The 25,942-nt window shown below is 36.6% G+C and overlaps 1 non-coding gene across 1 annotated transcript; it reads right to left on the reverse strand.

Moving 5' to 3' along the window:
* Positions 1-6,554: 6,554 nt before the first annotated feature.
* LOC123579513 lies at positions 6,555-6,661 on the reverse strand. Its single transcript, XR_006702814.1, has one exon. It is a non-coding gene; the product is annotated as a U6 spliceosomal RNA (small nuclear RNA).
* Positions 6,662-25,942: the final 19,281 nt, after the last annotated feature.

Here is a 25,942-nt window from a genome sequence, read left to right on the forward strand (position 1 = left end):
GTCAACCCCTTGTGAAAGGGAAGAGAAACGAAGGAGTGGGCTGTAGAAAAAGTCTTAAAGCTCAGTGCCATCAGAAGTTCCAATAGGGGTGCCTGTGGGTGGTTCAGATGGTTAAGTGCCGGCCCCTTGATTTTGGCTCAGGTCATCATCTCATGGCATCATGGGTTCAAGTGCCATGTTGGGCTCTGCGCTGCAATGTGGAGCTTGCTTGGGATTCTCTCTCTCCCTCTCTTTCTGTCCCTCCCCCACTCACCCTGTCACTGTCTCCCTCAAAATAAATAAACTTAAATTAAAAAAAGTTCTATCAAAGTTTCCACTGAAACACCGAGGAGTCTTCAGGTAGAAGTTGCCCTTTGGACGAATCCCACATTTTGCTGGGCTGATCCTGCCTTGAGTCATCAGCTGGATCATTCTCAGTCATCAGCTGGATTTTGGAGCAAATGTAGTGGCAGATCCAGTGAGATGGTAGCTGAGACAGTCAGTCACTATATCCCCTGCAGTGGGCACTCTGAGTAGCACATTTACAGCTTAGTAAAATGTGCTTCTGGAATCAGGAGCCTTATGTGACTGCCTTCTTTCACTTCCCACTACGCACTGGTAATGGGGCTGTCCTGCTCCAGGAGCCCAATCTGAAACAGTTATGCACACCAGTGCTCAGTGTCCCTGACTTCCTTCAGGTCACAGGGGAGGTGATAAACAGATTCTAGGTGTCAGGCTTATATTGCAGTTTAGCAACATTCATCAGAGAAAAATTTTGCTACTAGGAGTGGGCAAGGGGTAAGTAAGAAACAGGCTTTAATTTGATTATAGGGAATAAAATAAACATTCTTCATATGCCTGTCCATGAATTCAATTTGTGGAAGGCTTCTTTCTAATTTTTGTTTTGAGAACAACAATTTTGCTGCTCAAAATCTTCAGATTATTTTTCATATTTTCATTTTCTGATCCTTTGCATACACAATGAGTACACATGTGGTCGGAGCCGTTCTTTCTTAAACTCTTAATGGCTGTGTGATGTGTGGGGTTTGTTTTCAATAGGAGCTGCAGCCTGCGTATACACTTGCCTTGTGTGCAGTTAACATCCAGGGGCACTCAAGGTTAATTAGAAATGGTAATAAGTTTAATCATGATGAACTCATTTGGTGCTGATGCGGATGTCACCTGTAATTCCATAAAAATTCCATTGTAATTTAGCATTAATTAATGTCCACTTATCAACGAGTGTTACAGCAAATTAGTACAGAAGTGACAAGTTATGTGCTTAAGAAATGCTTAATGGGGGAAAAACAGCATTTACTAGGTCATCTTAAAATATAACAGATTGAGACATCTTTATTATTTAAAATATGAGATTAAAATCAGGTAAAGTGGTAATAATTAGGCGAGACTTTTGATAAGAATTTGCGAACTAATGGGGTTGCAGCAAACATGAGGAATATGGATTTGCTTGGATTACCATTTTTTAGCATAAATGACAGAGAAGATATGCAGCTGTTCTTATCATTGCCCTGTAATAAGAGAAGCTGCTGAATTTTCAATAATCATCATCATGAGGCAATGGTCTTACTCATGTAAAATAAAAGCATTTTTCTCCGTATGTAAAAATGCTATTAGCCATATTTGAAGGCATTATACTCAGATATCATTTTTCCATTTCTGTAAATGACAACCATTAAATGCAATCGTAGCTACATGACAAGACTATTTTTATTACATCAAAAGGAAGAAAGGGATTAAAATGAATTTATTCAAAGGTGTGATTTGTCATTTCCCCCCCTTATCAAGGCACATACAGGACAGCTTTAAATCTAAACACTGAGATCTGACCTCATATTTGAATAAGTTAATGTGATCCAGTGTTCTCTAGAAGTACAGAAACCTCTCTTTTGTATCCAGAAATCTCGGGAGAAATTTTGGCTTTTAGGCAGTCAGCTCCAAGGTTCCACTTCTTTTCATCATTTTCCCTTTTATCATTTAGCAATTCTTGACAGCTTACAGGGTATTCTAGGTGCCATACTGGCAGTGCAGTATGGAGAAGCACTTATAGAAAGTCTCTTTCCTTTTACATAGATCTTTTAAGGGCATGTTAAAACTATTTGGAAAGATTTCTTCTCACAGAGACTAATCACTACAAATGCAAAACTGAAATCCATACTTTAGAGAAAAATGTTAGAACTATCAAATTTTTACTGAAGTATTTCTTCGATTTTAATTATGAATTTGGTTCCATTAATGTATGTTCTTAAGCAGTGTAAACTATTTTTAGCTTAGAACAAAGACATGCTAATTAGAGATTCAGTATTATTTTTCTAGATTTATTCATCAAGCCACTTTTAGTTCACTGGACTTATCTTTGGCTTTGAAGATGCATTTTTCCCCCTAAACATTCATGCTCAGGGTAAGAAAAGAGGTATTGATAACATAATAAAATAGACAGGAGAAATATTGAGTTGGGAATATATCTTTGTTTCTACACGTACTTAAACATGGCAGGTAAGACCATTACTATCATTCTTCAATCAATGGGGATACAAATTCAATCAAAGTGGATATTTTGACAGGAGCATCAGGTATAAGTGAACTGGGGGTTGCCTGAAATAAGAAAATAGACCATTCTTGTCCACTTTTGACCTCTAAATTCCAAAAACGGTGCCCGGCATTGATGAGGTACTCCATAAGTATGTATTTGTATTTTAAATGGAAAGTAGGTTTGGCATCCCATGTAGAAACATAGCATTTCGACACTGAATTGTCTTTAACTGTAACATTTTCCAACCTCCATAAATTTCTCCATGAAAACATCAATTACTTCTTTTATGCCTACGTCTACAGATCAGAATTGTTTTCAGCATTTTTGAATGCTTAGGTGAACAAATTATTCTAACAACATGGAAGACTATTCTTTTTTTTATGTTTAATTATTTTTGAGAGAGAGAGAGTAAGCAGGGGAGGGGCCGAGACTGAGGGAGAGAGAGAGGAAGGGAGGGAGGGAGGGAGGGAGAGAGAGAGAGAGAGAGAGAGAGAGAGAGAATCCAAAGCAGGCTCTGCACTGTCAGCAAGGAACCCAACACAAGGCTCGAACCCATGAACCGTGAGATCATGACCTGAGCCGAAATCAAGAGTCAGACAACTTGACTGAGCCACCTGGTCCCCTCTGGACTATTCTTTTTTAATTAGGTATTATTTATAGTGAATTGCACAAAACTTTAATTGTACAGATTTATAAATATTCATGTATATTTGTACTCAGGTAGCCACCACCCAGAACAAGATCTAAAAGATTTCCATCATTCTAACAGTTTTCTTATCCACTCTCAGTCAACCAACCTCTAAACCAGCCTCTAAAATCTTACCACTATCACCACAGAATCATTTTAAACATAGAAGTTTGAGTTCATATAAATGAAATGGTATGTCTAGCTTCTTGCCTCAATATTCTGTCTGAGAGAGTCATCCATAATGTCATATGTGACAGTAGTCCTTCCTTTTGCATATAACTGTGAAGATTCTATTTTATAAATATACTATAATATGTTCGTATCTATTCCATTGTTTTTCTAATTTTTTGTTATTATGTATAACATTGTTAAAAGAGTACAAGTACACAATGTGATCATAAGTATTAATTTCTGCTGAATATATACCTAAATGTGAAATTACTGGTTCAGATTTTATATATCAAAACATACATATGATCATTACCAATTTCTATTTTCAAAGCTGATGTATGGGACTGCTAATTTTTTCACATACTCACTAACATTTCTTACGGACAGTCTTTTCAACTTTATCCACTATGTAGAGGGTGAGTGACATCTCACTGCAGATTTTATTTGCATGCAGGCATAGATGCATGAATGAATTAAATATAGCTTCCAAAGAAGTAAAAGTCTTGACTACTTTTGAACACCCCCAATTATTACAAACTCAATCAACACTACATACTTTTTACTTAAAAAATTAAAACAAAAACAAAACTACTGCACAGTGTAATAAAACCTTCAAAATATGCTTTACCCAATACCATCAATACATTTCTTTTTGGAGTGTTCCAATTTTGATCCTAATTGAAACTGTACCTAATAGTTTCTCAAATAAAATTTCAGACCTCCTATGTCCTTAAGTTTGATTTGGATCCTCCTCCTTTCTGTTCCTTGTTATTTTGGACTTGTGTTTATTGAGAAGCGTGGCATTTTGTATTATAGTTAATTCTCTGTTTATTTACCTGGGTCCTCCACCAAATTGTAAGTATCCTACAGGTAATGATCATGTGTTATTTTAGGTAGCATATTCTGTGTCTTACAAAATATTTGGTATGATAAAGTTTTTGTGCAACGAATTACTATCAGGTTCATAACTCTCTACCTTGAAAAAGCTGTCTATATGGAAAGAAGATAAAGGAGAGGGAGGCACACACAGATAATGGCAGAATAGACAAAGAGATAATGAAAGAAAGACTGAAATTTTAATGTCTCATAGTCTTGTTAAATTAATCCCATATCCAAGTAAATAATGAATAAATGAATGAACGAATGAATGAATGAATGACCCCCATATCCTTGTACTAAATCTCCCATCCCACTGTGATTGGTAGGATGATGTATAATTTATCATCCAAATTAGGATACGAATGAGAATAAAAAGGACATTTTAAGATGGGATGCTGGAACAAGAGTTACAATTTAGTTCATACAATAAAAGGTATAATCTTAAGTAGTTTGTGTTTAAGCTAATTTCAGTGGGTTTCTAGTCCTTGTAACCCCAAAACTCTTGATATATTATAAATATTTGATACTGTATGATCCTCTGACTTCTTACAGAACTATATCTCAGAACAGGAAAGACTTAAGAGCAGTCTTGCATGATCCATGAGAGGACACTGAAATGAAAAGCACATAATTCCAGATCCTGTCAAATAAAAATTATTAAGGATTAACTGAATATCTCCATTCTGATGATCCCAATGGATTCAACTGCATTTCCCACCTGAAGTTTTATGGCATTCAAAGGCACAGGTGTTCCTACCTAAAGGTATCTGTTAAGAATATACAGTGGAAAAATCTTGTAAGACCTAGAAAGTGTTGAAGAGAGATGGGATGCATTTTAGGAGCTTTTTCTTAGACTGAATAAATGAAGAGGCTCCAAAGGGGGTTCGATCTAAGAAAGTGTATCAAGGAAAAGTGTCTAAAGTCCATGTTTTCATGGTATGTATATTCTAAAACAAAACCAGAAACAGTCTTTACACAGAGGTGTGAGGAGTTCCTTTGAAGAAGAAAACATTGTTATGCAAATTGTTTCATAATCCACAGGGAGTAGTGGGGGTGGAGGGCAGTTCTCCAGAAGACAAGTAAGAGCTGGAATCTTGGAAGCCTTTAGCATAGAAAAAAAGCTTCAAACAACCTGGACTACAGAAAAAAAAAAAAAAAATCCCTGAAATTAAACATGGGAGCCTTTAAGTCTCCTCAGCTCTCATGCCCCACATACGAAAGGCTCATTGTTATCATGAGATCACTAGGTAAGCAGACAATTTAGTTTCATCCAGGAGTCCTCCAGACTTGTTGTTCCTTCCTTATGACTTCTTAGACAGCCATATCTGTTTTATAACTCTTCAAAAGCCTTATAATACATTAGTTTTCTGTGTGTGTTTCCTTTCTAGACTGAACTCTCAAAGTGGAACTGTTTGGTAATCATCTGCTTTCTGTGCATATAACACTGGGAGTAAAACATTATAAGGGCTGAATAAATCTTTGCGAATAAGCAGAAAACTAAATGAATGAATTTTCCTTCTCTTAGTATTTGTTTCTGTTTATCATCAAAAATTTAAAGAAAAGACCAGATAATTTCTAAATATACCACCAACTTTAAATTTGGTGTTCCAATATTCTCTAAGTAATTTTTAAAATATACTTTCAAAGGCTAAAATTACTTTACTGTGATAAAAAAAAAAAGTGACATTGAAAGCCCTCTGTTTCCATTTTACATTTACTGTATTAACATTTAAAACCCTGGTAGTTATACATGAACATTAGAGAGCCTATTTTTAAAGAAGTATTTATGATTGAATAGGAAATGCTAGGAAGCAGAAATTCCAAATAACTCTACGACATTACTGCACTTAAAAAAATTGCCATTAATTTTGAACAATGGGTTGTTTTATGTGTGTGACACCCTATCTTCAAATGCCAAGAATTATAAATAGCATTTCTATAATAATACAGAGATTATAGAACAGTTTTCTCATACACTATTTCATTGATTTTCAAATAATTTTTAGGAGAAAGAAATGTTCCCTCATGAAATTATGTTATTGTTCTTGAGTCTGTTCTGTGATTCCAACAATAAAACAGAGTCAAAATGGTGTTATTATGGACAGAAAAAGACAGGAGATCCTCAAGTCCCAATCACTTGGCCTTGCTCCCCTACCCACTTCAGTGAATTCTGAGATGCTTCCAGTAAACCCTAGCACCCAGTGGAACCCAGTTTAAATGGCATTAACTATGTAACAAGCCTTTATTTATTTATTTATTTATTTATTTATTTATTTATTTATTCTTTAAAATATGGAACGCTTCACGAATTTGAGTGTCATCCTTGGGCAGGGGCCATGCGAATCTTCTCTGTATCATTCCAATTTTAGTATATGTGCTGCCGAATTGAGCAATGTAACAAGCCTTTAAAGATCTGATGCATTGAATATAATACTAAGAGAGATTAAACAAATTTCTCAAGGTCAGAGGATATGTATATAATGGACATAGGATAAACCCACATATTCAGACACTAACTTTCATATCATTCCTAGTTCACCAAAGTCGGATATGAATATTTTTAGAGTCTACTGACCCATCCACTAGAAAGTCACTCATCTCTACAGTAAATCTGTGAAATCACTTTCTCCTCCTCCTTCCATATTTGCTACCCTAGAGAGCTGTGTACTTTCATTGAGCAAGTCTTTTCGTCCTTCATTCCCACTCTAAATAAGTTATCCCTGCAAGAAAGCATTTGCCTAATTCTCCTTCATATCATGTCTCTCTCTAAGGCAAAAGACACAGAAGGGGACAACAAAACATTCATTAGTCATATTTTCTGGGCCAGTTTGAGAACTGGTTAAAAATCTCTCCTCAAATGAAGCTCCCCTAACTAATTCTTTGGGGCCATTTGCACACAGATGCCATGGGTTCTCAGGCTTACAGGTTCCATGCTGCATGCAGGCAAGCTAGGTCTGTAGTTTCTCTTCTCTCTCATGGATAATTTTCTTCCCTAAAATTAACTATAAAGTAGCCTTGACTTATCAGGGGAAGCTGGTTTTCTTTAGAGAAGACAGTAGACAAAGAGCAAAGAAGACAAAGTAAAGAATACCTTTTGGCTTCATATGCAACTAATATCCTCTATTACACATTTTCCAATAATAACTTATACATTGATACTTTACAATCTTTGACACTTATAAATCTCCACATGGCATCTGCCATCTGCCTTCCATTGGTGACAATTTGAATGAGAAAGGGTAAATAGTTTAGACTCCTATTCAAGGTATCATCCTTATGATGACTTCACAAATGAAATCAAACAATTGTTGAAATATGTGCAGAAGTACCCTAACGTGAGCATTCTACCAAGAATTAATTTGCATTTTTCTTTACTGTTTTTAGCAAGACAGATTATCAGCAGTATCAAGTCAAAGGCAGGGACAGAATATGACCTTTAAAAAATATCTTTCTTGTTCTTTCAAGAAATATGTAAATGGCCTTTTATTGTAGTTGTGTAACTATAATGTTAGCAAGCCTAATATTCCCAGAATATATGTAAAACTGGTTGAAAGAAATATCCCCTTTTCTGCAAAGAATACATTGAATAATAGCTTCATTTGTCTCACAAAGAGAAAACAAACCCAGGTGTTAGGAAAGAATTATTTGATGGGTATAGCAGGCAGTTTGTGGGTCCATATACTGTAGTCACATTCTCATTTCAGCTCATGCAACCAACTTATAACTACCAGCACCTGCAATTCCTTTCCTGAGTGGCTCTGGGAGCCTGTTCCACCATATGCATGGGAGAATGAATCATTACCCAGGAAAAGCCTTAACCTGTGGCTGACCAGAATTGGTAGACACATGGCTCCTTTGGTTCTTAAATTAGAAAACTCTGAAGCAAGTCAATACTTTTTATGAGAGTTCTGTAATAGAACTAAACTTTAGTTATCTAGAGGGTGGCATGCTTAGTAACACATCAGGTTTTAGCTTCCTCCATTTTCTCTTTCATTTTCCTACACTCCTACCAACGTTTCTTGGAATTACTTTTAAATATGCTAATTGCATTCAGGTCCTTTTTTTTTTGTTGTTGTAGGGTCTCTTTCTGAGGCAATCTAAACTAAAACAGAGGTTAAAATGCTTCATAATCATTTTTAAAGCTTGTGAGTTCTTAATCACCAGGGAAAAACAGGGAGCACTGGTAATTCTAGGTTGTATGAAGGAGGACTCCTTGTTACTGAGGTCCAGAATGGACCCTCAGAAATGGCTTTGTATTAATACCCTGAAAGAGCAGTGGCTGGTAAGTAATGATGTCCATACATATATATGGCCCAGACATGTCAGGGAATGAAGTCCTATTGATTGGACTTAGAATGGGGAAATCAAATTGCTTGGAAAACAAGTGTGAACATTCTTTACAGGACACTGGCAAGAAAGGTTCCAGAGGCTAAAGCAGGGGGTTCAACCCACTGCTATGAACTGGAACTTAAACTTTTAAAAGACTGTGAGTCTAACGAGACAGCCCAGACCACATTGGCTTAAGGCAGATAGTAAGAGGGTAGGAAGCCCACCTAGTGGAGAGGCTTCTACCTGGGAAGACACTAATCTAACATTTTTTAATGTCATGGAATTGAAAGATTTTTCCTGGCTTTTGCTTTTAACACTAGACTTGCCAAACATCACATGTAAGCTCATATTCATCACACCAAGAGGACATGGTAGCTTGATCTATCTGAAGACACCTGAAGGGAGTTCATGTACCTCTGTATGCATGATGAAGAACGGGAAGGATAATAGAATTAGGACCTTCTCACTATTATAAGCACTCTGTGGATTGGGACTGGACATTCTTGATATACACATAGGACAAGTCTGGCTCTCATGAAAATCCTTCCATGCACTTTCCTGACTCCAAATTCTAGAAGAACTCAACCAGTTATTGGTAATAAACATCTCTTTATTCCTTTGATAATTCCTCTGATAATAATGCCTATATCAAAATTATGTAGAGGCGTATCTATCGATCTATCTGAAGTTCCCCTCCTTATATTTATTTAAAATTTCTCATTTCATGGTTAAACCCTATCTGAAATAGTTTCCAACTACTTATATCAAGTATTTATTGAGCATTTACTATGTGTCAGTCACTACTTGTGCATGAGAGGGATAGCAACAAAAGTGGACAAGGCCCCTCAATTGATAGAGCTTACATTTCAGTGGTATAAACATTATCAGATACTTACTATTATAGCTAGTTAAGACAAAAGATTTTTTAAAAAATGCATGAAATGACCAGTATTCAAGATAAATAAAACATCCTCTAGGTCTTTTTATTGTCAATCCTTTTGATAAATAAGGTACTTATAAATTATTTGGTTTAAATTAATATAATTTTAAGCTTAACTGAATATCAAATGCCTTATTAGGTTATACAGTCATGACCTAACTCCTGTCAAAGAACATGATCCCCTTAAGCTCTATACCCTAGCTAATAAGAACCAATTCCAGGCCCTAGAACAATTTCTTTTTTATGCCTCTGTACTTCACAATTACCATTCCTTCTGTTTAAATGACTTCCCTTCAACTACTGTCTTCCTGGAAAATTACTGTTCAATCGTCAAGACCCCAAACAAAAATTACTTACTCGATTACTGCCCATATATATAGTTCTATTCTCTAGGCCCTCTGAGCACCTTCACATCCCTAATTCTGATGACACTGCTCAGGGCATATCTAAGCACTGCATATGCAATGCTCATTTGCAGTTATGTGTACGCTTTTTTTTTTTTGGAGACAGAAAGCACATGTGAGTGGGGGGAAAGGGCAAAGGAAGAGGGAGAGGAAGACAGAGAATCTTAAGCAGGCTCCCCACCCAGCACAGAGCCCAACATGGGTCTCTGTCTCACGACTTTGGGATCAAGAGTTGGACACTTAACCAAGTGAGCCACCAAGGCTCATGTATAAGCTTTTGTTCATTATTGGACTGTGAATTCTTTAGATCAGGACATCTCAAAGTTTAACGTGTAATTTAGAATTATAAGAGAAACGTGTTATAATACAGATTCTACTTCAGTGGGTGGGGTCTGTGACTCTAAATTTCTAACAAGCTGCCAGGTGACCTTAATGTCTGATACTACTCATGCCTGAACCATACTTTGAATAGTGAAGCTTTAAATGTTACTTATTCTGTTTGGATTGTAACTGCCTGGCATGGAATTTGGCACTTTATAGGTACATCAGTGTTTATGTATAAATGGTTTGATTCACATGCTGTTATCCTTTCATCTAACTCCAATACCAAATTGCAAAACTCCTTGGATGTCTTTATTTTCTCTGCAAGACTTCCTTGAATACTGTATGTACATGGGGCTTCCTATAATTAGAAATATATAAAATACGGTGGTGAAATTGTAGCTCAGCTTTGTAAGGTGACTGGTCAGAGCCGTAAATTAAAAGGTAAAATGTTTCTGACATATTTAACTTTTGAAGTACAGTAATATATTAAAGTAACACACTTCTATATCCAATGCCATAATTAAATTTTAACTCATAAAAAATAATCAACTCCCCACAGGAACAGAGCATTTTCAGTTAAAAAGCTACTTATCATTTCTACAGCTATACAATGTTGAATGTGCTGTTTGATCTTTTAACAATTTCATTTTAAAATATTCACAAAAGAGTGGTAATTAAATTACATGGGTGCCATGGTAACCACTGCATTAAATATGCTTAGACTCTGTGCCTTAGCATTTTGGTAGGGAAAAGGGTATTCTTATTCTGTGACAATTACAACCTATGGGTGTTTAGGTCAACCTCCGCCAGCCTTCCAGAAGAGGGTAGGCATATGTAACTAAAGTTAGATCAAGAATAGTGGGCACTACTCAGGTATAAAGGAATCCTATAGCCAAGTAGAAAGTCTAATGGACTGAGAATCAAGTCTCAGGCTAGTCGAGGTTCTGTTATTGACTAGCTGTGTGTTCCTTACTTTGAGCTTACTTTGAGCTGCAGACTCCTCACATGTAAAATGAGAAGGTTGAATATGGAACCAGATGTTCTGGAATTCAACCTTGACTTTTCCAATTCTATGAGATCTTTATGATGTAATAAGCACTATATATTTTTACACATTTTATAGCATATAATTTCTGCATTAATGTCCCAGGGCTGATTAAAAAGTACTACAAACTGGGTGGCTAAAAACCATGGAAATTTTTCTCTCATAGTTGTGGAGATAAGAAGGCTAAAACTAAGATGCTGTCAGAGCAGTGATCCTTTGGAAGCCTCTAAAGGATGATGCATCCTTGCCTCTTTTAGCTCCTGGGAGCGCAACACTTTCCTTGGTTGTGGTAATGTAAGTTCAGTCTCTACTTGTCTTTACATGGCCCTCTTTCCTTTGTGTCTCAGTGTGCCCCTCTTCTTATAAGGACATCAACCATAATGGCCCACCCTACTCCATCATAACAAATTGTATCTAAAACAACTCTATTCCACATAAGGCAATTTTGAGGTACTGGAGTTAAGACTTCAACATACTTTTAGAGGTACACAATTCAACCCATAAAAATTTCCTTTTGTGAAATCCAAATCATATTGTGTCTCTTTATTTTAAGCTATCATCTGGTTATAAACTGCAAAACAAAACCATGTAATTCTTTGTACACAGTCTTAGTCTCTAATGCATTGTATTGGGTAGGGGGATATATTCGGTGATCATACTGCAATACCATGACTTTAGCGCTATATTTTTTTAAGTAAGTATACTTCCTCGGAGAAGAGAATAACAGAATTGCTCAATGTTTTGGGAGGATAAAACAGATCTTTGCGATCCACTTCACAGTACTATTTTGGGCCATCTCGTCTCAAGACAGCTGAGATGTATAGTCCATGCAGTGTTGCCCAATCTCCACATAAAGCATCTGCTATATGGTCTCAACTTTTTGCTTTACTTTCTTATAATTGTGCAAGGCTGTCAGCCATGCCTAGAAGTAAACCAAAAGTAAGGCAACTAATGCTTTCCAACAACAGGAATTGTGAGTCAGTGGATAAATGTCTAAATGTCTATCTTCTGAAAAGACAACCAGAGCTAACAAACTCATAGATACACCATCCATTGTTTTTATTTTTCTTATTCTTTTTCCTTCCCCATCTCCCGCTGTCATCTCCCTTACATGAGTTACCAGGACCACTTCCAAAATAAACCACCTACATCCAAAGGTCCATCTGCATACTCACAGTCTGCTTTAGGGCACTCCAAGTAAAGACAGAGGAGCAAGTAGGCAAAAGAGTGGCCTGTGCAAAGACCCTTAGTTGTGAAAGAGAAAAATGTTGTGGGACTAAAGGAGTTAGGTGTGGATACAGCAGAGGCAAAAGAAAGAAGGTAATGAGAGGCAGGGTTATGAAGGTGTATATCTACTGCATGAGAGAGTTTTCACTCTGCTTTCATTTAAGGAACAATCATACATATTTTTATGCAGATGAGAGCATGATATAATTTGCCCTTGACAAGAATCACTCTGAGCAGACACGGGAGGGGAGACCAGTTGGGATACTCTTGCAAGAGTTCAGTAGTGAGACAATGAGGGTCCAAATGAAAATAATGATAACAAAGCCAAGACTGGGCATATAGAAAAAGGTCATACAAAACTAGTTTTGATTATATCAAATTTAGTGACTGCATACTTGTAAAAGGTGAGGAGAAAGGAATAGGAGGGATTCCTAGGTTTCATTTGAATAACTAGGCTGTGAATAAATGAGGAAGGACATGTTTGAAGGAGATACAGCGTTGTCCAAATTAATATATAATATTTTAGTTTTTTTCTTAAACTTTAATGTGTATATAAACCACCTGAGGATCTTATTAAAATGTGGATTCTGATTCAGCAGTTGTAGACGAGGGCCTGCACTTCAAATAAGCCCCCAGGGATAAGACATGCTACTGCTGGTACTCAGCACACTGGGTAGAACAGTAAACCAAACTGAATAGAACAGGTATGAGCCAAAGACTCTGTCGGTAAGATTCTAACCCAGTTCTAGCTTGAGCATTTGCCAAAAGCCTCCATGCCTCTTAATTTTGTTTCCTTGCAGCAACAACCTAATAGGTTTACTCTCCCATAAAACAGCTCCCAATCACTTTGCTAGCCCTTCTTCACTCATACCTTTTCAACAGCACATGTCTCTTCATTGTGCTGCCAATATTCCAATCACTTTTATCCCGGTAACCCTGTCCTAACCCTACCGACCTCTGATGATTCAGTGACATCAACTACTGCTCTTTTTTATTCATGCCAGTTTGGGTGCTTTCTATCCTTTCCCAATTTGGAGGACTTGCCACTACTTATGGTCTTTTATTTAAATTCTCAGGCTTTCCTACTCTTTCTATATTAGTGTGTTGGTATAAACTGGGTTCAGTAGATTTCCCACTACTTTACACATTGGCTTTTACTTCAACTTCCTCTGCCTCTCCTTGTTCATAGAGGAAATGTTTAATGTGTACAATTTCTCCCATTTAAGAGTAATTAAAATATATCTGCCTAATTTGCTAGAAAACTCAGGTCATAAAATCCTATGCTCATAATGCTTTCAAGAAGCGGAGTCAAAGGAAGCTTATAGAATCAAACCATTAATAAAAGGGAACAGACTTTCACATCTCTCCCTTCTCTCTTTTGCTATATTCATTAAATAGGGACATGTACAATGAGATTCATTTCTCCTGAAGAGAAAAAAATATGAGCTTTTTCCAGTCTCATTTTAATATAATCCTCGGCTTTGGGTTCCTCTCTTCTGTATTTAAGAATATCATGGTACGTTCCTCAAAATTTGGTGCAGTGGTTCTCAAATGTGAGTAGTATATCTTACCCAGGGAATGTTTAAGAATGTATATGAGAATAGGGAGGAGGCAAGATGGCAGAAGAGCATGGAAGGTTTTTGTGTGTCTCACGTCCATGAAATAAAGCCAGACCAACACTAAACCATCCTACACACCTAGAAAACTGATTGGAGGATTAACACAACAATCTGCACAACCTGAACCACAGAAATCAGCAGGTACACAGTGCAGAGAGCTGAACTTGGGGAGCAAGAAGCCACGAAAGGTGTAGGGGACTGCTTTTGCAGGCAGAGAGAGGATGGAGACTGGGGAGGCGGGTAGAACATGGGAAAATCACCACCCCCACAAAAAAAAAACAGCTGGAAAGAAAGTGGAAAATTGGAAACAGCCACAGGGACTAAACTAAAAAGGGAGAAAGGAGAAAAGAGGGTTTAAATTCCATTAAGAATGTAAACAAGGGGAGCGCAAAGGCTGCAACTCCACAGCTTGATACCTGGCAGTGCTCTGGTGGGAAGGGCAAATCCCCAGGAACAGAGTGGGGTCCAGGAGGTTCTCGGGTCACACAGGGAAAAGTGGGTCCACTGTGGGAAGAACATTTAGCAGAGACTATTGAAGCCACCTGGTCCCAGGAGACCCCAGAAGGCAGCCACATTCCCTGGTGCTGGGGCAAGGTCATTAAGGGTGAAGCCAGGTGCCAGATGTGTGTTGTGATTTTCCATAATCCCTGAGACGCTGCTGCAACATTATCTTGTAAACATTTTCTGCGATGGGCTGGCACCTGGCTGCAGTCTTGGGGCACCAGAAACAACAGGGTCCAGCGGGTGTACCTGGGCGCAGCCAATATTAGGCCATTGCTCATTCAGCCATTGCTTAGTGAGACTCTCCTGCAGAGGGGTGGAACGGGTCAAAGCTGCAGTCCTTTGGAAGTAAGGGGCCGGGGAAAACAGCCGCATCTGAGACAAAACTTGGGAGAGAGGTACTGCCTGGGGCCTGGTCACAGAGAGTGAAGAAGCAGGGAGTGGATGAGTGCTGAAGACAGAGGACAGGTGCGTGATTGCTGATCTGGGAGAACAGACTGGGTGGCTGGGTGGCGCCATTTTCACGGCTCCTGTGCATGCACATACGACCTACTAGCCCCACAACAATCCACCCCCGTAGGCTAGCAACACCATCTAGTGGAGAGCAGAACTGTTACAATGAGTGCCACCCAACTGGGCCAACTTTGCTCTTCAAGAACACAAGTCTCACCATCAGCTTAATTTATGGACTATGAAGAGCTACATAGAGTGACTTCTAGGGGAAAATGAAGCAATTTCAGTCCTACTTCAATTTGCTAGCAGGTTCATCTATTTAATTTTCTTTCTTTTGTTTTATTCTTTTTCCTTTTTCTCTTTTACAATTCTTTTCTTTTTCTTGAATACAGAAAGAAAAAAATTCATTTTTATTAAAAATATCTTTCTTTAATTTTTATTACTATATTTTTTACCTTTGTGTAAATTTTTTCAAATTCTATTTTACTTCCATCATTTTATTTTAGTCTACTTCAATGTACTCACCTTTTCAAATTTTCAAACAATTTCCTTTTTTTTCTTTTTTCTCTTTTTTGTTTCTTTTCTTTTTTTTTTTTGAATACAGAAAGAGAAGAACTTAATTTTTACTTTCAATTTCTATTAAAATATTTTTATTTAATTTTTATTACTACATTTTTTGCTGTTATTTAATTTTTTTCAAATTCTATTGTACTTCCATCATTTTATTTTAGTCTACTACACTATATTCACTTTTTCAAATTTTCAAATGATTTTTTATCTTTTTTCTTTTTTAATCTTTTTTTTTCTTTTCATTTTCTTTTTTCTTAAATACAGAAAACAAAAAAATTCATATTTATTTTTAATTTTTATTAAAAATATTTTTCTTTAATTTTTTTCCTACTATATTCTTTAGTTTTGTGTATATTTTTTCAAATTCTATTTTACCCCCATCATCTCATTTTAGTCTACTTCAATGTATTCATTTTTTCAAACTCTCAAATGGTTTTTCCCCTTCTTTTTTTTTCCTTTAATCTGTCAAACCACTTTCAGTATCCAGACCAAAACACACCTAGGATCTAGCATCATCTATTCGATTTGTGTGTGTGTGTTTAATTTTTAATTTTAATATTTTTTTAATTTTAATTTTTTTAATTTCAATTTTTCTACTTCATTAATTCCTCTTCTCCCTTCAAAATGACAAAACAAAGAAATTCACCCCAAAAGAAAGAGCATGAAGAAACGACAGCCAGGGATTTAACCAACACAGATACAAGCAAGGTGTCTGAACCAGAATTTAGAATCACGATAATAAGAATACTAGCTGGAGTCGAAAATAGATTAGAATCCCTTTCTGCAGAGATAAAAGAAGTAAAAAATATCCAGAATGAAATTAAAAATGCTATAACTGAGCTGCAATCACGGATGGATGCAGCAGCAGCAAGGATGGACGAAGCAGAACAGAGCATCAGCGACATAGAGGACAAACTTATAGAGAATAATGAAGCAGAAAAAAATAGGGAGAATAAGGCAAAAGAGCATGATTTAAGAATTAGAGAAACCAGTGACTCATTAAAAAGGAATAAGATCACAATCATAGGGGTCCCAGAAGAGGAAGAGAGAGAAACAGGGATAGAAGGGTTATGTGACCAAATCATAGTGGAAAACTTTCCTAACCTGGGAAAGACACAGACATCAAAATCCAGGAAGCACAGAGAACCCCATTAGATTCAACAAAAACTGACCATCAACAAGGCATATCATAGTCAAATTCACAAATACTCAGGCAAGGAGAGAATCATGAAAGCAGCAAGTGAAAAAAAGTTCCTAACATACAAGGGAAGACAGATCAGGTTTGCAGCAGACCTATCCACAGAAACTTGGCAGACCAGAAAGGAGTGGCAGGATATATTCAGTGCGCTGAATCAGAAAAATATGCAGCCAAGAATTCTTTATCCAGCAAGGCGGTCATTCAAAATAGAAGGAGAAATAAAAAGTTTCCCAGACAAACAAAAATTAAAGGAGTTTGTGCCCACTAAACTAGCCCTGCAAGAAATTTTAAGGGGGACTTTCTGAGGGGAGAAAAGATGAAAAAAAAAAAAAAAAAATATATATATATATATATATATATATATATATATATATATATATACCAAAAGCAACGAAAGATTAGAAAGGACCAGAGAACATTACCAGAAACTCCAACTCTGCAAGCATCATAATGGCAATAAATTCATATCTTTCAGCACTCTCTCTAACCGTCAATGGACTCAATGCTCCAATCAAAAGACACAGGGTAACAGAATGGATAAGAAAACAAGATCCATTGATGTGCTGTTTACAAGAGACCCACTTTAGACCTAAGGACACCTTTGGATTGAAAATAAGGGGATGGAGAACTGTCTATTATGATAATGATCAACAAAAGAAAGCCTGAGTAGCCATACTTATATCAGGCAATCTAGACTTTAAAATAAAGACTGTATCAAGGGATGCAGAAGGACATTATATCATAATCAAGAGGTCTACAGACCAAGAAGACCTAACAAATGTAAACATTTATGCACCAAATGTGGAAGTTACCCAAATATATAAATCAATTAATCACAAACATAAAGAAACTTATTGATAGTAGCACCTTAATAGTACGAGACTTCAACACCCCACTCACAGCAATGGACAGATCATCTAACCAAAAAATCAACAAGGAAACAATGACTTTGAATGACACACTGGACCAGATGGATTTAACAGATATATTCAGAACATGTCATCCTAAAGCAGCAGAATATACATTCCTCTCCAGTGCACATGGAATGTTCTCCAGAATAGACCATATACTGAGACACAAATCAGCCCTAAGTAAGTACAAAAAAATCAAGATCATACTGTGCATATTTTCAGGCCACAACACTATGAAACTTGAAATCAACCACAAGAAGAAATTTGGAAAGTTAACAAATACTTGGAGACTGAAGAGCATCCTACTAAATAACGAATGGGCTAACCAAGCAGTTAAAGAGGAAATTAAAAAGTATATGGAAGTCAATGAAAATGATAACACCACAACCCAAAACCTCTGGGACGCAGTAAAGGTGGTTATAAGAGGAAAGTATATAGTAATCCAGGCCTTCCTAAAGAAGGAAGATCTCAGATACACAACCTAAACTTACGCCTTAAGGAGCTGGAAAAAGAACAGCAAATGAAACCCCAAACCAGCAGAAGACAGGATATAATAAAGATTAGAGCAGAAATTAATGCTATCGAAACGAAAAAAAAAAAAAAAAAAAAACAGTAGAACAGATCAATGAAACCAGAAGCTGGTTCTTTGAACGAATTAACAGCATTGATAAACCACTAGCCAGTTTGATCAAGAAGAAAAAGGAAAGGACCCAAGTAAATAAAATCGAGAATGAAAGAGGAGAGATCACAACCAACACAACAGAAATAAAAACAATAATAAGAGAATATTATGAGCAATTATATGCCAATAAAATGGGTAATCTGGAAGAAATAGACAAATTCCTAGAAACATATACACTACCAAAACTGAAACAGGAAGATATAGAAAATTTGAACAGACCCACAACCAGTAAGGAAATTGAATTAGCAATAAAAAATGTGCCAAAAAACAAGAGTCCAGGGCCAGATGGCTTTCCAAGGGGAATTCTACCAAACATTTAAGGGAGAGTTAACACCTATTTTCTTGAAACTGTTTCAAAAAATACAAATGGAAGGAAAACTTTCAAACTCTTTCTATGAAGCCAGCATTACCTTGATTCCAAAACCAGACAGAGACCCCACTAAAAAGGAGAACTATAGACCAATTTCCCTGATGAATATGGATGCAGAAATCCTCAACAAGATATTAGCCAATCAGATCCAACAATACATTAAAAAAATTATTCACCACGACCAAGTAGGATTTATTCCTGGGATGCAGGGATGGTTCAATATCCGCAAAACAATTAACGTGATTCATCACATCAATAAAAGCAAGGACAAGAACCATATGATTCTCTCAAAAGATGCAGAGAAAGCATTTGTCAAAATACAGCATCCTTTCTTGAAAAAATACCCTCAAGAAAGTAGGGATAAAAGGAGCATACCTCAAGAACATAAAAGCCATTTATGAACGTCCCAACGCTAATACAATACTCAATGGGGAAAAACTTAGAGCTTTCCCCTTAAGGTCAGGAACAAGACAGGGATGTCCACTCTCGCCACTGTTAGGCAACATAGTATTGGAAGTCTGAGCCTCTGCAATCAGACAACACAAAGAAATCAAAGCATCCAAATTGGCCAGGAGGAGTTCAAACTTTCACTCTTTGCAGATGACATGATACTCTATATGGAAAACCCAAAAGATTCCACAAAAACACTGCTAGAATTGATTCATGAATTCAGTAAAGTTGCAGGATATAAAATCAATGCACAGAAATCGGTTGTATTCCTATATACCAACAATGAAGTGACAGAAAGAGAAATCAGGGAATCAGTCCCATTTACAGTTGCACAAAAAACCATAAAATACCCAAGAATAAATCTAACCAAAGAGGTGAAAAATCTATACACTGAAAAGTATAGAAAGCTTATGAAAGAAATTGAAGAAGACACAATGGAATCTGTGTCCAGATTTCACCCTAAAAAATGGAAAAAGATTCCATGCTCCTGGATAGGAAGAACAAATATTGTTAAAATGTCAACTCTACCCAAAGCAATCTACATATTCAATGGAATCCCTACCAAAGTAACACCAGCATTTGTCACAGAGCTAGAACAAATAATCCTAAAATTTGTATGGAACCAGAAAAGACACCGAATAGCCAAAGCAATCTTGAAAAAGAAAACCAAAGCAGGAGACATCACGATCCCAGACTTCAAGCTATGCTACAAAGCTGTAATCATCAAGACAGTATGGTAATGGCACAAGAACAGACACTCAGATCAATGGAACAGAATAGAGAACCCAGAAATAGACCCACAAACGTATGGCCAACTCATCTTTGACAAAGCAGGAAAGAATATCCAATGGAATAAAGATAGTCTCTTTAGCAAGTGGTGCTGGGAAAACTGGACAGCGACATGCAGAAGAATGAACCTGAACCACTTTCTTACACTATACACAAAAATAAACTCAAAATGGATGAATGACCTCAATGTAAGACAGGAAGCCATCAAAATCTTTGAGGAGAAAGCAGGAAAAAACCTCTTTGATTTTGGCCACAGCAACTTCTTACTCAGCACATCTCCAGAGGCAAGGGAAACAAAAGCAAAAATGAACTACTGGGACCTCATCAAAATAAAAAGCTTCTTCACAGCGAAGGAAACAATCAGCAAAACTAAAAGGCAACCGACAGAATGGGAGAAGATATTTGCAAATGACATGTCAGATAAAGGGTTAGTATTCAAAATCTATAAAGAACTTATCAAACTCAATACCCAAAAAAACAAATAATCCAGTGAAGAAAGGGGCAAAAGACATGAATAGACACTTCTCCAAGAAAGACATCCAGATTGCCAACCGATATGAAAAAAGGTGCAACAGCACTCATCATCAGGGAAATACAAATCAAAACCACAATGAGATATCACCTTACACCTGTCAGAATGGCTAACATTAACAACTCAGGTAACAACAGATGTTGGTGAGGATGCAGAGAAAGAGGATCTCTTTTGCACTGCTAGTGAGAATGGAAGCTGGTGCAGCCTCTCGGTAAAATAGTATGGAGGTTCCTCAAAAAAGTAAAAATAGAACTACCCTACGACCCAGCAATTGCACTACTAGGCATTTATCCAAGGGATACAGGTGTGTTGTTTCGAAGGGACACATGCACCCCCATGTTTATAGCAGCACTATCAACAATAGCCAAAGTATGGAAAGAGCCCAAATGTCCATCGATGGATGAAAGGATAAAGAAGATGTAGTATGTATATGTATACACACACACACACACACACACACACACACACACACACACACAATGGAGCATTACTCGGCAATCAAAAAGAATGAAATCTTGCCATTTGCAACTACGTGGATGGAACTGGAGGGTATTATGCTAAGTGAAATTAGTCAGTCAAAGAAGGACAAAAATCATATGACTTCACTCATCTGAGGACTTTAAGAGACAAAACAGATGAGCATAAGGGAAGGGAAGCAAAAATAATAAAAAACAGGGAGGGGGACAAAACAGAAGAGACTCATGAATATGGAGAACAAACTGAGGGTTACTGGAGGGTTTATGGGAGGGGGGGTTGGCTCAATGGGTAAGGGGCATTAAGTAATCTACTACTGAAATCATTGTTTCACTACATGGTAACTAATTTGGATGTAAATTTTAAAAAATAAAAAATAAAATTAAAAAACAAAAGAGTGTATGTGAGAAGGGTTTAATTTGCCACAATGATTGGCATGGAGAATTCCACTGACATTTGAAGGGCAAGTTCAGAGATGTTAAATCTTATGCAATGTATGTAGTGGTCTCCTCCATAATACCATTTATTCCCTATAGAGAAATATAGCTAGAATATGACAGCATTATATATAAATTTGTATTATGTGACTTTAAAGGGGGAGAAAGAGCTGTCAATAAATTATTTACTTAGGGAAATAATATAAAATAATGAACATAACCACTCAAATAAAAATAAATGAAATCCAAGCAGGAAGACATAGGAATTGCATATTGTGTTACCACCATATTAGTTGGAAAGAGAAAATGTCAGCCATGGTTTTTAGGATACATCTTGAATTATGTGAACTATGCATCGTGGGAATTGTTAAGATCACATCTCTTACCTCTCTTATGTTTACTTTTATAATAGTCTGCATTAAGAGGAATGGTATCTCCCCTATCAGATCCATAAAGTCTGTTTTACTTTAGACATTTGATGTACAATGTTATATACTACAGAAAGGAGGCAGAGAATTAAAACGAGTTCCTTGAACACTAAAATAGCCAGAGCTGTCTGCTATTTGGATAACTTAATTGGTGATGTTGTAAATCTTTAAAAGTCAAGAATGTCTGAGAAAGTGTATTCTTGAATCATTACTCCCAAGAAGCAGATATCAAAAACCTCCCTGTTTGGTTCTACTGCTCAAGGCTCTCATGGTTTAATACAGTTTGTGAATTATTAAGGTTTATCAGTGGGACTGAATTAGGAGGGGACTAAAGATAGTAGGTACATATCTTATTTTGAAATTAAGGCAGAAGATATACTTTAAGTATCAGAAAGTCAATTAAACAGAATCTATGATTCTCTAAGTCAAACAGGTTCTCTCTTCTCTGTATTGACCTAAGGTGCCATAGCTTTAATGAGGACAGTTTTAGCAAAAGCAGTCAAGTCCATTACATCTTCTCAACAATCTTTGTATAACTTACTATAGAATGTATGCGGGGGTGGAGGCATGAGGGGAAAGTTGCAAAGGGAGGGGTAATTATAAGAGAACAAACACTGGATGTCGAGTAAGGTAGACTTTATTTGAAAATCCAGCTCACCTACTTTTAAGCTATATGATTATGCAATTTACTATTTGTCAAAATATGTTTCCTTAGTGCCAACATGAAGAGAATAATGCTTTATCTGATAAATCACATGGCTTGTTAAGGATATTTAAATCAGGCAAGCTGGGTGAAAGAAGCAAAAAGTTCACCTTCTGCATAGTAGGCACTCACTATAATCATTGCTTCTAAATAACATGCTGAATTTTAAAATTATTTAGAAAGACTGAGTTTTGCCTTGCAATGAATGCTGTACACATTGGAATTTTCTGTCTGATTTTTGTTAAATTTAGGAGCAGTTAATTATAGTAAGGTGCTAAAGGTCTTTGGGGCATACCACATTGTCTTTGTGTGGTCTACAAGCAACTGTAATACACAGTGGCAACCAAATGTATTTCTTACAGTGGAATGAAGACTGTCATGCTGAGTGGATTTCAGTGAAATGTGGTTCTTGAGCAGAGGCCTTGGCAATATCTGACTCTGTTAGTTCAAACATAAAAGTCAGGAGACTAGCTGGGAATATTGGATCTAGGTGTGAGATCAGGATGTCGTGTTTAGAGATGTATTTGCTGGGCTGTCTCTTCCATCCTCTCCTTCTTCCACTAACAATTACAGATAAATAAATAACCAGGATTATATAAAGCTTAGGGACTGGTTCCTCAACCAGTCCCTGGTTCCCCTCAGATGACACCAATAACGGGGCATCCATGTATATTTCTAGGATTGGTAGTTTTTACTACTTTTCCTCCCAAAGCTAAACTTTTAGTTTCTCCTTCTGATTAAACCCAAAGAAATTAGACCATTCAGCACAAAGTAAAGTCCTAACTGCAAAAAGCAGGGGCGTTGAAAACCACATAGTAAGCATGTAACACCTACAGCTTTATCATTTATAATAGATAAACAGAATCGCTTTTTTTGTAGTATTTGACTGTTTATAAATAATCTTATGTTTTATTCTCTGTGAATAAATTTGGACTCATAATTATTTCTATTTTATAAACTAGGAAACTAGGGCTCCCAACAGTTAAGTGAACGTGTCAATATCCTTAAATGTTCCTATGACCCTTCTGATTTCAAGGTCCTAACACATACTTTTTCCTCTACCTGCAATTTGCCTTTTCTCTGTTCTACAAATGTTTCTCTTTGCATAGTTACTCTCTTCTTAGACTTCAGATGAATATTTCAACATCACAGCCTCAGAAAGCCATCATTTCCTAAATACCCCTACAAATTCCCATGTTCCATTTTTATACATTCATATAATACATCTCCTTCAACGTATAATTATGCCATACTACATCATTATTCGAATATATATTCTCCTTTCAATTATAAACTCCATGAGTGAAAATTCTGTCCTCTTATCTCTTATAGTCCAGGGCCCAAATTAGTGTTTAGACCATAAAAGATGCTCAAAAAGTATCTGCTGCCTAAACAAGGGGAACTTAAATTCATATATACTAGTCTTCTTGATCTATAGTTGAATTAATAGAATTTGATCATTTTTTCCATTTATATCCTAAAAGAATCATAATGCTAGAGTATGCTAGGGTCAATTTTTTACCTGGCCATCATTTAAAAAAGTTAATACAACCTATAATTTAGAAAACATTTCCTTATACAGAACCTCATTTTAAAACTCTCTAAAACACCAAGAAGCAACTACTACTATTTTTTTAATGAGGAAACTGAACTTTAGAACTTCAAAATACTTGTATATGTGTGTGTGTGTGTGTGTGTGAGAGAGAGAGAGAGAGAGAGACAGATACACACACACACACACACACACACACACAGATATTTCTTCCTAAATTAGAAGAAGGTCACAAAGCTAACAAAATCTTCATTTCCTTCATATATAGTTCCAGCTTCTCTTTTTATGAGTTATTAAGATTTAAGTGAATATGAGTTGTTATCATGGTAAAATAATGTTTTAACAAGTTTCTATTTGAAAATGGGTAAGAGATTAATCTGCTTTGCTCCAGGGGCCAGGAATAGCTAGAACAGTTCACCAACCAGTTGGGGCAGAATATTCTAGTTGTTTCTCGATTCTCATTCTTTGCTATTTTCTCAAAATAAAACCACCATGTTAGCCGGTCACATGAACACCCAAAACGAAGGTTATATTTTTGTTATAGCTTATATGTGGTGATGTAAATAGGTAATGACAGATGGAATATAAGAGGAATGTGTGAGCTACTCAAAGTGTCTTTAGTGAGTGTCCATTCTTCTCCTCTTTCCAATTCTGGTAGCTGACGCCTGAAGGGCTGTATTAAAGCAAAGGGTAGGAAGGCATATGGTGAAGATAGCATGACTGCAAGTAAGAAGAAATCTAGGACTTTGACATTAATGAATACATCTTGTTTTTTTAAGTATAGAGAGATTGTGCATCAGCTCATAAGCAGGGGAGGGGCAGAAAGAGAGAGAGAGAGAGAGAGAGAGAATCCCAAGAACTGACAGTGTGGAGCTGGACATGGGGCTTGAACCCATAAACTGTGAGATCATGACTTAAGTCGAAATCTGGAGTCAAACACTTACTTAACTGAGCCACCCAGGTGCCCCTTAATGACTGCATCATACTGGTCCTAGATTCTTTAAGTTCCTTCTGCATTTCAAACCAAAAATTTTTTAAATAAGGTAATAAACTTTAATATTTTAGCCTTTTTAAACTTAAAGCTGAATCTAAATCTGATAGACTAGTTAATTGTGAAATAGAGACCAGAGTATTCTCCAAAAAATAAATAAATAAAAACAAGTATAAGGAAAGACTTATGGGTAGGAACTATATAGTCATATCAGAAAACAATGATTCATTTTTCTACAATTTATGGCATTGTGGAGCCTAGCTGGGGATGAGGTTACAAAGGTATCTTTGGGTCCGTAAGTTCCTTTCAATCCATGCTAAGGAGTTTAGACCTGAAAGACAACTCTCTGTCATAAATAGAGTCTAACCGGCAATTAGAATTAGAGTTCTGTCTGGTATAATGGTGGAGGATTTCAGTTAGGTTGCAGAAATATTCTTCTGATCATGACATATGGCTCTCATATCATTCAGCCCAAAGGAGGATGTCTTTATTCTTTCTTGAAGTGCAGGCATCCTGCAACTGTGATTGCCTGTGAGAAGCTGACATGAGAGTTAATTGTTATTTATATTTGATAGCAGCCCCCAAATCAATCTGATACCACTGCCTCTGCTCTTGAGTGGCTACAGAGAATGTGGCACACAGGCAAAGTCTAATTTAAGAAAGGCACCTGTCAGAATATCGAGCACCTTGCCCTAAGGATATCATCAACCCTAGAGATTTAGTCTCCTGATGTAATATGTCTAAC

Source organism: Leopardus geoffroyi, chromosome E2 (genome assembly GCF_018350155.1).
Source record: "Leopardus geoffroyi isolate Oge1 chromosome E2, O.geoffroyi_Oge1_pat1.0, whole genome shotgun sequence".
Lineage (NCBI taxonomy): Eukaryota > Metazoa > Chordata > Mammalia > Carnivora > Felidae > Leopardus > Leopardus geoffroyi.